Source organism: Haemaphysalis longicornis, unplaced genomic scaffold (genome assembly GCF_048455015.1).
Source record: "Haemaphysalis longicornis isolate Haplotype H1 unplaced genomic scaffold, Haemaphysalis longicornis Haplotype H1 scaffold_6, whole genome shotgun sequence".
NCBI classification, from domain to species: Eukaryota; Metazoa; Arthropoda; class Arachnida; order Ixodida; family Ixodidae; genus Haemaphysalis; species Haemaphysalis longicornis.
Genome location: NW_027526407.1, coordinates 56900556 through 56915289, shown reverse-complemented (window position 1 = coordinate 56915289; position 14734 = coordinate 56900556). Strand labels below are relative to the sequence as shown.

Genomic DNA, 14734 nt, shown 5'->3' with positions numbered 1-14734 from the left:
CCAATCGCAGAGCAGGCTGGAATGACGTCACAGGTTCTGTTGCGGGAAATGAGCTAGTGGGTCGCATGGCGATTCCCTTCTTGCCTAATTACATAGTCTATTTGAGCGACGTTTACGTTAAAAGTGGTGTCAGCGTGATTCTAACCAGGCAATCTTTTGAATGAACCAAACTTGCGTTTTATCTTGATGGCCCCTTTAACGAAAACGCCGAGACCCGTGAGATTCCCTTCACTTTGCCGTCGTCACTGTTTTCGTTCCGTTCCGCGCGAGCCGCGGCGTCGAGTTGTGGAGGCAATCAACGCTAACGAGGCCCAACGAAAGCGCGCAAACTTTGCGCGATACAAAGGCGGCCGTGACTCCCAAGATCCGTTTAGAAGAGGCCCGCGCGGGCCATATGGCAGAGGAACAACAAACTGTAGCCAAACAGGCTTCCTCAAACGTCGCGCAGCTGCAATCCGCTGGCTCTATTTCAATCACAGACAGTTCTCCCTGCTGGAGAGCTCGCTCAAGGAAAACAACTCAATAGCCTTTGAAGGCTTGCCGAACGTTATTAAACGCGTTATACGCGCCGGGAACTGGCGTGAGTTGGCCTAGTCATCACGAGCCTCACACGCCTTAGAAATAAAAAAATAAATTAGTGTCTATTATCCCGACAGCCGCGAGAATTACCGTCAGAAATTTCTCACGGTAGTCGCCTCTCATTGGCTAATCACGCTACGCGTTGATTCTATGGGATAAATATTTCCTTCAAAGCCGTGTTTGCAGCTGCCCCTATAGCGCTGTGGCGTAGTGCGAGAAGACTCAGGTTGGAATCGCACAAAGCGATGTTTTTTTTTTAGCTTTCAGAATTTTTCGATCATCGTGATTTTGTTAATACTTTTTTTTTACTCCGGTTTTTACTACACCAAAAGATCGACGCACAGGACTTCTAGAATGGGTTGAATTACGTTTAATATAGGTTGTGTTCTGCTTCGTTGGGCTGGGTTAGATTAGGTTTGTTGCAGTTTGGCTGGTTATGGGAAGGTTATGACGCGTTCGGTTAGGTTACGCTAGGTTGGGTGAGGTTATGTTATGTTAGGTTACGTTGGGGCGTAATATTACTCAGCAAATTTCAGCCCGCAAGTTTTTACGGATACTGCAGTGAGAATTTCCCTGAGGTGATTCTCACGGCATCCGTGACATTAGACGCAGCCCAAAAATAAATGCATTTTATGAGAAAAGAAAAACGCCAAGGAAAGTCTCAAAAGCTGTGAACGCGGAAGAAACAATGCCCGATCGAACGCCGCTAAGTGCTCCTGTTGCCAAATTGTAATTGGTGAATTAGCTGTGAGTTTACGAAGGCAGCTGTCATACCCATTGGCCAATCCCCTGGAGTGGGTACGTGAGAGTTGTGGGTGGGTATACGTTGAGGTCGCAGCCAAATGGGAAGTGGCTGAAACGGCTGCGAACATCTGACACAGCCGCCACGCCATTGGCCAATCCATCATGAGTGGGTATGTTCTAAGGGCGAAGTCCCGTAGGGGCTCGGGCTGTCGGCGTCTCATGTCGTCGTAGTATCGTGTGGTCACGGTATTAAAACGCCCGGACAGTCATTTTCTAACGCCTCGCGCAAGAACGTAACGCGTACTAAAAGAACACACCGGGACACTCGTTCTCCAACGCCTCGCATTAGAACGTTTCATCTCCGTAGGCAAAAACGCGTAGTGAAAGAACACACCGGGACACTCTTTTAAGTGCGAATGCACTTCTTAAGCGAGCCTGAAGCGTCCGCCGCCGTCCGCATAGCAACAGCTGCGGGTGCGCGCGCTCCTCGTCTTCCTTGGCAACGGGGGGAGATGGGCGCGCGCTGCCTGGCCGCTGACATCGCACATACCCACGTGGGGGATTGGCCAGGAATCGGGCGTGAGAAGGGCTAATGCACCCGCTTAAAGGAGTACCGACACGAAATTTCAAGGCTGAGATCCGCTCTAGCAATCAAGTACAACGACAACACAAATAGGTGTCTGTGAATAAATGCATCTTTCTTTCTTTGTAGTTGTGTGTGTGTGTGTGTGTGATCTCTCTTTCGCGAACATTACCGAACCGCGCAAATTCAACTCGTGCATTCGCACTTTCACATTCTTCCCCTCGGGGAAATGCGGGGAATTTTTTTTCCAACGTCTCGCGCTAGAACGCTTAGTGCTTCAAAGACACGAGACTTTTAGAGCAAAGCTGTATACCTGTACCCCAAACGTTTTCATATCCGTGGGCAAAAACGCCGAGGCGCCAAGAATACACTTATACACTGCATGCTTCGCCCTTCCCCAGGTTTCACGTTAGTGGAGATGGTCCGGGATTTCTTTTTTATGCCTATATTCAGCTTTAAAGGGGCCCTAAAGTTAAAATACAAGTTTGGTTCATTAACAAGACTCTTTCGGCCCATCCACTTTCTGGCTATTTCTCCATGACGTCACAAAATCTTGTTTCTGCGGTTGGCGGCCACCGACCGAAGGCAAAACGAAGAGCATGAACAGGCAATTGTAGTGAGGAATTATAGGTCCGTTTGACCTTATCGTAACGTGCAGTTAACACACTGAAAACTGCGTTTTTACTTCCGGCTTATATTACACCCCCCATGCCCATAATACGGCGCTGTATATAGTAGACTGAAATTTCAAAGTTTTTTTTTTTTAATATTCCTTGCGTTCTTGTTTTTCTTTTTCGAACACTTTTCGTGGCTGTAATGAATCTGAGTGAGTTACCAAAGGACATATATAGTTCGTTCAAACTGAACAAATGTGTATTTTTATTCATGGCCTCTTCAAAAACGATATTTTATCACTACAGCAGGTTCCTGACGTATACTGCTGCAGGAACCTCAGTTCAGCAGTCATACCCGACAGTATGCCACGAAGTTTAGAAACCAATTGAAACGGCCTGAATAACAACGAAGTGTTGAGCCTGTCGCATAAACAGTCGAACCTCGCTATAACGAACACTGATATAGCGAATTACCGGCTTTAGCGAACTGAATACGAACTTTGGTTGGTTACACTTCCTTTCAGTGACACTTTTTTTGTAACGAAACGAAAACCGCCACAGCCGCGCGCGATATCGGTTATAACGAAGAAATATTTTGTTCACGCGAGGCTTTAAACTCAATAGCTAGTTTAACAAAAAGAAACATATCAAATATAGAAGACACCTGTTTGTAAAACTGTTTGTAAAACCTGTTTGTAAAGTAGAAAAGGCCCTTTCGTGCGTGGACACCCTGGGAAAGTTCATCCGGCAGTGCTGTGAATAGTGGCCAGGCGAAGATCACACCCTTCTTCAAATAAATTACAATGCAGGCCTGTTTGGTCGAACGCGCTTTGTTCTGTTGTAATTTCAGACTGCCATGTTCCAGTCCATTTACAGTAGACTCTCGATAAACGGAACTTCAAGGGACCGAAAAAATTTGTTCCGTTTAACAGTTCTATTTACTGAGATAGATGTGCAAAAGTTCAAATTTATGTGCGTACACACTTAAAGTAGGATCTCGACAAACGGAAATCGCTTAAACGGAATTGCCACTTAAACGTAACAGTAGCCTGTAAGTTGGTTGGTTTGTATTCAGATTAGGTAAAAAAAAAAAATCTCGATAATCGGAACTAAAATTTCCGCTTCGCCGTGTAAACGGAACCAGAAATGGAGTTTCTTGTGAAACCCATTGGCATAAGAACCAGTTTTTTACGGTTCCGGCTGTTTCGTTTTTTTGTCTGCATATTTATTCTTCCTCTATTATTTTAGCCTTGTTGGCTTCAGAAGCCTCGTCTCCGTGTTAGCACAACGAATGCAACATCGCAGTTCTTGTTCCAGTCCTTTTGTCTTGATTCAAGACGCCGAGGTTACAGGGATAATTTCTTGAGGCCTCGTTCGTGCCATCGTGGTCCTATTCGCGCTTTATCACGGTGTTGCCGTCTTCTAAATTCGGTGGCGAGTAAGCACTCGCGAAGTTGAGGCCTATAGCCTCCGCAAGGATGCACTTGCAAGGATTCAAACAAAAATAATTGATGCCTTTTGTAGCGCCCAGCGTCTATTTGTTGCAAATAAACTTTGTGAATGCTGTGCCTAAACCTGATGTAGTTTTCTGGCTTTCTGAAAAACTACCAGCTACATTTCCCTTCCAGTGCTTAGAGTTCCACAAAATGGTATTAAGAGTGAGTACACATAGGAATGTGTACTTTCACACATCTCTCTCAGTAAACGGAATTCCTGTTACACGAAATTGATTTTTTCGGTCCCTTGAAGTTCCGTTTATGGAGAGTCTACTGTAGTTCCATTTTATGGAACTCTATGCACCAGAAGGTGAATGCAGCTGATAGTGTTTTAGAAAGCAAGAAAATTAGAAGAGGTTTAGGCACAGCATTCACGAAGTTGATTTGGCAACAATGAGTCGCTGTGTCCTAAAAAATGCACCAATAATTTTTGTGAGTCCTTGCAAGAACATCTTCACGGATGCTAGAGGCCTTAACTTCGCGAGTGCTTACGAGCCACCGAATTTAGAAGACGGCAACGCAGTATTGAAGCATGAATAGCACCACGATAGCACAAACGAGGCGGCAGGAGCTGAGCCCTGTAACCTCGGCGTCTTGAATCGAGACCGAACAACTGGAGCAAGAACTGCGATGTTGCATTCGTCGCGCTACCACGGCTGACTACTAACGAGACAAGGCTTACGAGCCAACGCGGCTAGACAAAACAAAAACGAAACCGTCACAACCGGAAAAAACTGATGCTCACGCCAATGGGCCTGACAAGAAGTTCTTTTTTCGGTTCCGTTTACACGGCGACGCGGAAATTTTAGTTCCGATTACCGAAAGTGTTTTTACGTTATATGAATACAAAACCCAACCAACTTACAGGCTAGTGTTCCGTTTAAGCGGCAATTCCGTTTAATTAAGCAATTTCCGTTTATCGAGATTCTACTGTAGTTTGAAATGCCGAAAGGAGACAGCTAAGGATTACCTCGTGTATAGCTGGTTCGAAGCCTACAATAACGCGTTTATTATCTAGAATTTCGCGCGAGCCAGATTGTCGATTTGTTGGAGCCGATTTTTACCTTTACTGTTACAACGAATATCTGATAAAACGAACTAATATACTGTGCCGATACTACTTCGCTATAACGAAGTTCGACTGTATATATTGTTATATCGCCGTCAGAGTACGCGTTATGGCAACAGAAGCGCGCTTATTACCATACCAACTTTATTATCACATCATTCTTGTTTTTATCTTGTTATTATCACATATCCCTTGTTATTATCACATATTGTTGTTATTCTTGTTATTATCACATCTTGTTATTATCACAGGCAGGAGTTTCCAACAGAACTTAAATGTATACACAGCCAACTGTTCACCAGCCAACGTAGAATGCTGCATGCGGGTGCACTCCTCTGCCATAATTGTTAACCAACTCTGTAGGATGCAACGGAATGAACTAAGATTCGTTATTTTTTTAATGCCTTCGCTACACGAATATCCCCGCCACAGAATGACAGAAGTTGATTCGACCTTTTGAGTTTCGAACAGGAACAGTAAGCTAACGTTAAATGGGATAAAATATCAATGACCGGTTTTTCATATCTAATCACAGCGCGACAGACGGGACATAAGGAGAAAAACCACCGGACGAGTTCAGTTCCTGGATACTAACAGTTAATTTCCGTTTCCTTTTCTAAGATGCAACTTTGCCACGTGTGGCGTTGTTCGACGCGTGGGTATAAATGTGTGTGACGGGTTTTTAATAAATTAAGTTGAGTAAAAACTTTTTTGTCTCGTCTTTCGCGCTGTGATTAGATAGGAACACCTACCACTTGCCCAACCTGCGACCGGTCTTCATGGGACGGAGTCAAATACCGGGACAAAATACACAGGCCTCGAGCTAACGTCACGCACCATGTTCTACACTAATTACGGTGGCGGATTCCTCCAAGTCTCCTACAATCTTCATGAACTATAACAAGCGCAGTATTCCACCACATGGCTCTTTTAATGACCCCGACGTGCAATCCCCCCCCCCCTCTCCCCCCACAAACAAATAGCTCGGGGCAGTCTGTAATTTCGCAATTGAGAAAAAACGACAATCCAGAACATTTTGATCAATCGTCGTCGCAGAAATTTCAAGTTTTTATCGGCCACAAGCTGATAAAGAGACCCGATACAGTTGACGAAGAAGTTTCGCCCCCAGCGGTGTAAAACACTGCATGTATATCAGGTCGCGGTATACGTTTCCACTGAGAGGTCAAACAGGAAGGGGCGTTGATGAAAAGAAGTGCAATCAGTCAGTGAACGCCAGTTTTCAAGGGTTATCGCGTCGATCCAAGATGTAAGAAATGTATTTTCGACGCCGGCGGCGGAGCGGCCGCCGCCGGGCGACGTTCGCCGCCTTTTCGCCTACATTTCGCTGCATGGAGGTCGGCCTTTACTCCTCAGCCGAACCTCCGAAGCCCAGCGCAAGATCATCGGTATCGCCCTAGAAGCCGCCAAGTCCCAAGGGATACCGGCCGACTGATGGGGGGGAGGCAGCACCTAACGCTCCCTTTTTGACTGGTGTGTAATAAAGTTTTCACTGACCGACTGACAATCCTCTACAAACGGACCCCGCCCGCAGAGCTATCTTCACTGTTCTCACAGACAATCCCGCTATGTCGTCTGCAGATCGTCTGCTACGTAACGTTAACCGCGTAGCGGAAAGCTCGGGCTCGCACGGAAACACGCTTCAAACGTACACGTGTGTGGGTAAATGAAATTCAACAGAGACTAGGAAGTTTCAGTTGAAGCTCGAACGCTCAACATTCAAGGCGCCGGTGCCGACACAGTTTGTGTTTTGTTTAAACTTCCGCGACGACGCGCTATGAACAGCGATGATACGAGAGCTCCGGAACGACGCAGAGACGCCCTGAATGCCGACCTTGAAGGCGCAGCTTTCTAAGAATCACGTCATAGAGTGAGAGAGAGAGAGAGAGAGAGAGAGAGAGAGAGAGAGAGAGAGAGAGAGAGAGAAAATAAACAGCAACAATATACAACACTTGCGGAGAGCGGATCTCGAAAATTCCAGTCCGTCGTCGGCTTGCGTTTCTCGACTAGCGACGAGCCACGAGCTGCGCCGTCAACACCTCGCACTACTGCGGGCGTGTTTGGCGCTTGAAAATGCGCTTGAACGAAACTAAGCGGGGCGTTAAAAACTAAGAACTGCGCAATGTAGTCACGGATGCGTCTCGGTAACGCTGACGGAATCAGAGCGGCAACTTGAGGGCGCACTTTGTACGGGTGCGTTTTTCGGGCTGTCCCTATCCGCACGCCTCGCGCGGATTATTTTTAAAACTGTCCGCACGCCTCGCGCGGATAACTTTTAAAACTGTCCGCACGCCTCGCGCGGATAACTTTTAAAACTGTCCGCACGCCTCGCGCGGATAACTTTTAAAATTGTCCGCACGCCTCGAGCCCGAATGCAGCTAATGCAGTGCCGTGTCGGCCGTGTGCCGAGTTTCTTTTTCCGAGTGTTATTATGGACGCCCCAGTTTTTTCCGCACTCAACTTGGATGCTATCCGCGTGTTACGTTGTCGTGGCTGGTTACTTTAGTGTTCGCTAGTACGATGATTTCCTTACTTAAACCAAGTGCAGCGTCGGTCTGCTAACGCTCGGCTTCGCGTTGTGTGCTGTCCTGAGCCAGCCAGCTCACGGGTGAAGCCGGCGTGCTAAGTCCTCGTCGGAGAAACAGCGACCACGACGACACCGACCCATCTCCTGAAGAATCGAGGACGAAGTTTGCCATCGCTAGTTCTGCACTTCCTATCCTACAAGCCACGTTGCAACAATGTGCCAGAGATCACCACACGAACAAATGCCGTGCTGTGATATGGCGAATACTGTGAGGTGAAGATGATTATGTGCATCGGGGTGTAGTGCTCGATGTACTGCCACATTCGTCTTGTGATTGCGGTGACGGCGTAAACTTTGTAAATGTGAGCAAAAAAGAGCGAAGTTCCTCCAGTTGCTAGTGGCCTTGGTGCTCTATCCTCATTTTCACAGCGAGCCTTCTCTGACCGTAACACCTTCCCTCGTGGTGGTGTACAGTCATTGCTACTATTTCTCAGACCCACTTTGTGTTGCACACAGAAGTATCCATTCCACTGAGAGGAGGGGGAATCACCCCCGCAACCTCACCCACCCAGACGTCGTCACCTGTACTCGTACTCTTAGACGTATGTTGTGCTATCAATGCTGTAAGCATTGTGCGACCCAAGATAACGTGTATGCTAGTTCAATCAACACAGTGAAGCACCTGAAGTAGCTTGGTGATGCTTTGAGTTTGTCAGCGTATCCATGGTCGCTGTTCAAGATCTCTATACAGGTATTTGCAAGAGCACAGCCTGAATGTTTGTAACCACTTTGCCGACCACATTTTCCCTTCGCCTTATGTGAATCCTTGCCAAGTTACCGCCGTCAGGTTCTGTTGTTTTCTTTAGCTCAAAAATCTCTGCCCTCTAATGTCGTACTCCCTGCCTTGCGCTGTTTCCAGGAGGAGGAAGCTCCTCTCACACAAATGCAGTCTTGACCGGCCGACCTATTGCTGAGGAGGGTGCTGATCATCCACTGTGGGACCAAGGCCATTCTTGGCAGTGTTTGCAGTGAAGGTAGTCTATTGGTTGTTGACCTGTGTGAGAGACTGCTGATAGCACTGCACCGTTCCCGCTATGATTACTCTTCACTGTCCTCTCCTTTACTGCCTTTCCCAGCCTTTCGCTCACTTTCTTCTCAATCCCATTTAGGTCTCCCTTTTTTACTCTAAAAGGAAACCTGTAAAGGAAGAAAAAAATGCGTAGGGGGAGTAGAAAAAACTTGCAAGCCAAAAAGTGCTCAACAGAAGTCGTTATGCAACAATGGTAGGGGTTTTCAATTATCAGTCCTGGACTCTCTACGAACTCCCCGAGAGGGAATCTGGCATTTCTTGCTCGCATGTATTCCTGTGGTGTGGAGAATCTTGTGACTATCCGTGGACAAAGGGTGAAATGTCACTGTAAAGACCCAGTATATGGTTCAGGAATTAAGTCAACTTAATGCATATAGATGAGACTAAATCTTTGTCACTTGAAAAATCTTGCATGTTTTTCACATTTCGCCTCATGTTAGCTCCTTCTGCACAGGCAGGCTTAGTGAAACTATGTATGAACTCGCTGAATATTGGCTCCAGGGTACCATTTTCGGTCGAATAGCCTGCTGAAAAATACCAAACACTTTCAAATATCAACTTCAGGTTAGTTGTAGTGCAGTGGGAAAGTTTGTCGTGCACTCAGAAGCCATAATGTTTTTCATGACTAAAGCTATGGCTACGTGATAAATCCAACATGTGTAACATGAGTTGTTAGACCATCGACCGTCGTTATGTTTCTTCCCCTCTCTTCGTTTCTGTTCCACCGATTCCATCCAAAAAACACCCTCTAATGTCTGCACAGTTTCACCTAAAAACTAGACCATAAGCTACAGTTGAGGCTAACATCAACCACCCGGAGCTATCGTCTGTGGGTGAAAAGGTGAGGAGCATGATCCAGAACAAAAATGAAAACAATATAATGCTGTTTGGGCAAAAGGTTTATTGTGCTCAATTTCTTTCGGAAAAAAGTAACTAGCGAGATAAAGTGGATTTCAGATTAGTTTATCTTCAGCATTTCTTTCAGTAAAGTTTTACTAAGGCTGCTCTCATTTCACAAGCTGACATCACAAGCACGGTGAGCTAGGCAACAGCACTGCCTCGACATTAAAATTGTATCATGTAATGTGTTTCAACTGTGGTATTTCCGGCACTCAATAAAATGCAACAATAATGTGTTTAACAATCACGCATATGACTCCACATTACTACCCCTCCCCTTGCATAATACCACCAGAAGCTACTGCATTCTACCTGCCCTTGACATGAATGAAAACAATTTCCGGGCACCTTTCTTTGGCACTGATGTCACCTATTTCCCTTTTCATTACAAAATTATGAACAAGGTAATGGTCCTTTTATAGCAACCTGAAACGAAATTTTGTGTTTACTTTTTCCTTTGTACTGAGTGAAGAGTATTGTTACTAAGGCACCTATGTCGAAAGCAGCCCTGTTCTCATATTCCTTGCCCCTGTGAAGAATAAAGGTGATTTAAAGGACTACTGACATGAAATTTCCAATTTGAGCAACTATGCAAATAGCTTCTTGTGTATGTAATCTTTTAGAAGTTGGAACTTTAGTGTTTCATAAAACAATTTCAAGCTTCGCACGAATTCAAAAGGCAAAACGGTGCAAAAAAAAGGCAGAACACCAACCCAAGAAAAGGAAATTGATAAACACCACAACACGAGCGAGTACATATCTTGAAACACTTGCCCTGCCTATGGTCTAACAAGATTGGCCCAGTTCAGTCTCGTAGGAAGAACTGAACATTATGAGTAACTACTCTTTTAATATGTGTGCCGTCTTATGCACTCATAATACAAAAGATTAACGGATACATCCTCTCTGGAAAGAACTTTCAAAGGCACACACTGTGATGACTGTGATATAATTCCCCTTCTCAAGAGTGAATGTGGCACAGGTTGGAATTATCAGCTTTTGAAGTGTTTGCTTTTGGCTCTAGCTCCTCTATTACCATATAGAGTATATTGAACAGAAAAATTTGGACCGACACATGATGCACGCACACAGAATTTTCGGCTAGGGGTCAACGCATGTCGCACCATGTGATAAAATATACAACAGTGGCAGTGTGTTGGTTCTGCACAACAGGAAAAAACAGCATGGCTGGAACAATGACAAAGGAAAGACGTAACACGCCAAGAACTTGTGTGATGAAATGCTTGCCAGTGCCCTCTTAGGCATCATAGCAGATCCTGAGTTGTGTACAGTTTTGCTGAGAAGCTTTGTATATCCAAGCCCACATATTGCACATGAGCTAGAATAGCAGTCTTTCCGGGTCCCCCACCTCACCCTGTCTCGTGAAGCTGCATCTATGGTCTGAAATGCACAAACCCCTTCCCTTCTTGCCCAGCCTCGTGTCCACTATATAAATGTAATCCTCCTGCCCCACTTGACCGACAACCAACTGCCCTTCACACCCCACCAGTACTACCCCTCTTCTGGGGGTGCCATCCACTATACCTGCCGCCACACGCTTCCTGGGAAGACTGGCTGAGCGCGGATCATGTGTGGTTGTGAAGTCGATGCAAGAACTTCTGGTGGTCATGGCATTCGGGTTAATGAGGAACTCTGTGAGATTTGCAGACTGGCCGTCTTCTAATGAAGATTAGGAGACGGCCAGGCAACCTGGACTATGGCTGCCTATATAGTACAGATTTCTCTCTCTCTCGCTCTCTCGGCATGAATACTGCATTTATAATGCTTTAACGCGCTCATAATAGCAGTGCATACAATGTGCCGCTACCTAGCAAGAATGTGGCAATGATGTGTGTTATTTAAATGCATCAGACTCGCTTCTCACAACAGCAGTTTCCACAAAAGCGAGTGCTTTAAAATGGAGCGCTTGTAATTTCGAACTAAATTTTTATAGGCAAGAAGTCGACTGATTTTTCATACGCAGTGTTTTCGAAGGGTCTTTAACGCCTCATCACATCTAGCACAGCTAGGATATGAGGGGGCCAGCTAGTGGGTAAACCATAATGCTCACAATAAAAAAAAACGGGCACATTAAAGGACAGCAAACAGCGCTAGTTTTTTTTTTTTTCCACTAGTTGTTTTTATTTTGTGCTGTGAGTGTTATTCTACGTACCTCGTGTTGTTTTCAAAACCAACGCATGAACACTTGATTCAGTATCGCTTTGGCACTGTGCCTGTTCCTCTAGCCTGAAAACTAATACGCGCAGTAGCAAGCAAGCAAGCAGAACAATACTAAGAACTCAAGGTCTGCACAGAATATACCACACACGCATGCTCAGGTTATCAGTTCCGTGCGATAATCACGTTTTTTTCCCCTTCAATGTTACGCAGGTAGCAGCTACGTTGAAAGAAAGAACCTCGGGCGATAAACAAACGCCAAGGCGACCGTAGCTGACTAGTGCAACCGCGCATTGCTTGCAACGGCTGCCTGCAGCAATCGCTGCCCATGAAAGCATCGAACTCAGCCGCCGAATGCGCCGACATGAAGGGCGATAGCGCAGAGAACGCACCCTGCACTCGGCCCCACCTCATTCGCGCATTTACCATGTGCTACGCCGTCACCGCAATCACAAGCCGAATGTGGTAGTACGTCGAGCTCTACGCCCCGATGCACACAATCATCTTCACCTCACAGTATTCGCCATATCACAGCACGGCATTTGTTCGTGTGGTGATCTCTGGCACATTGTTGCAACGTGGCTTGTAGGATAGGAAGTGCAGAACTAGCGATGGCAAACTTCGTCCTCGATTCTTCAGGAGATGGGTCGGTGTCGTCGTGGTCGTTGTTTCTCCGACGAGGGCTTAGCACGCCGGCTTCACCCGTGAGCTGGCTGGCTCAGGACAGCACACAACGCGAAGCCGAGCGTTAGCAGATCGACGCTGCACTTGGTTTAAGTAAGGAAATCATCGCACTAGCGAACACTAAAATAACCAGCCACGACAACGTAACACGCGGGGATAGCATCCAAGTTGAGTGCGGAAGAAACTGGGGCGTCCATAATAACACCAGGAAAAAGAAATTCGGCACACGGCGCTGCATTGGCTGCATTCGGACTCGAGGCGTGCGGACAATTTTAAAAGTTATCCGCGCGAGGCGTGCGGACAGTTTTAAAAATTATCCGCGCGAGGCGTGCGGACAGTTTTAAAAGTTATCCGCGCGAGGCGTGCGGACAGTTTTAAAAATAATCCGCGCGAGGCGTGCGGATAGGGACAGCCGTTTTTCGCGCCGTACGGAAACACCATGAATTGCAAGTGCCGTACACCAACTAACAACAGTAGCTAACTTTGATGTTACTACAAAACACGACGAATGAGCCCTGTCTGTCTGTTCGCGGACGCTTAACCGTGAAACATGCGACCTCTTAGGAGAGCCTTCGCTAACCGATCGTGCAGCCCTGAGCAAGCTTTGAGGGTGAAGACCCACGAAAACTTTCGAGCCGCGTTCAACTGGTAGCTGACGTCTGGTGCCTACGCCCAAAGCTGGCACGCATGGACTCGAACCGCGATTCGAAGAGTGCATAAGTGAACATGTAAACAGCACGGACACACAGCAGTCGAACAAAAATAAAGATCAACGTACCCGCGCCCGACGATCAACTCCCGTGTCACCTCGAAACTTCCTCCAAAGGCTTCTCAGTCGCCGAGAAAGCCGGAGGCGACATTCGGCGCCGCGAGCAGAGTCAAGGCCGATGGTGAATCTCAAGACGCTTTTCGCACTGTGTGTTATCCACTGCTACGCGCACTCGTGCGAGACAAATACAGGGCGCGAACGGCGGTCAGCGCACGCCCAAAACAAACCACGGCCCGACACGGGACGATACGGTTTGGTGCGGGGGCTCGTTACGGATTTCGTCGACCCGTTAAAACTGACAGTATGGTGTCGCCATCTGTGGCCTATTTAAGACACTAATTTTAGCGCGCGCAATTCAAATGCCGATTATTCACGCGAACGTGTTACCAGGCTCCTTTTCCGATTTTTCAGTGGATACTAGCCGTCCGGAGGGGGCTAGAAGAAGGAAAGAAATCCTTGGGTGACGTGATCAAAACGTGACGTCACTGGACTTGTTTTTGAGCGCCTAGGGAAAACGCCGAAGAAGGCGCCTGGATCCGCCCGAGTGAACGATTTGCGCTGTCAGCACCCAGCGTGTCAGTTTGTGTTGATTGCTACCAAATGAAGCTGCAGATGCGTGAATGCTAGTATTGGGGCGATCTCCCTATCCGATTAGGGAGATCGCACTGCTGCGGCATATCAAGAGAGAATTGCAGTCTGAGCTCAGCGTAGTTCAGCCATGCCGGTCTCCGGCATTTGCTGTCACAGACACGGAAGAGCGGGAAAGAGGGCATCTATGCGCTCATTTTCCCAGCAACGTCTGCAACATCGTTATTTTATGTTCGTTGTAGTTTTTGTGTTTATACTACTGTACTGTGTACCTAAAGCTGCGTGAATTCTTGTTTGCGTGGCCGCCTCAGCCTCCTAACTGTCATTCTCGTTCCCGATAGTATTGTGACGTTAACAATTTTTGTATAATCTTGAATTCAAATTTAGCGTGCGCTGCACACTTGGACGAGGAACAGACAGTGGAAAAAGACCGAACAGACGTTGTCGCGCAAAAAAACACCTGCTTCGTGTAGCCAACGTGCCTGTGGTTTGTCTTTTCGCAGTCCCTGTTTCTCGTCTAAGTATGCAGCACACGCTTAATTGAAATTACGATGCTATGACCCCATACACTCCGGCCGCAGTTGAAAGCGTTTCACCATTGTTCCTTTTGTGTAGGAGTCCATAACATTGCTCAAGTTTGATCGAACCGGTGGCGTGTACTCCCCGAAGCGCAGTCCTGGGTGTGCGAGGTGCAGTGCCTCGAACGTTAGTATGCGTGTGTTTGATAGCGTTAATCTCGCAATTATGTCGTGTGCACGCATCAGAGTTGTAGATCTTCGGGCAGTTAAGTTGCGTTGCGGGAGATGAATGGGAAACGTCGCTTCTGTACAGAGAACGTAAGGATATCGCGGCCGAAGGAAAAAAAAAAAAAAGCGTGAAATCGTGAGCCAAAAAA

General features: G+C 46.8%; 1 protein-coding gene across 1 annotated transcript in view; it reads right to left on the bottom strand.

The window, feature by feature from the left end:
* Window positions 1-13521, bottom strand: part of Pld (Phospholipase D) — a 120436-nt gene extending 106915 nt beyond the window's left edge. Inside the window, exon 1 of the mRNA XM_077674421.1 lies at window positions 13261-13521. The gene's annotated coding sequence lies outside the window, so the exon portion shown is untranslated. The remainder of the gene's footprint in view (window positions 1-13260) is intronic.
* Window positions 13522-14734: the final 1213 nt, after the last annotated feature.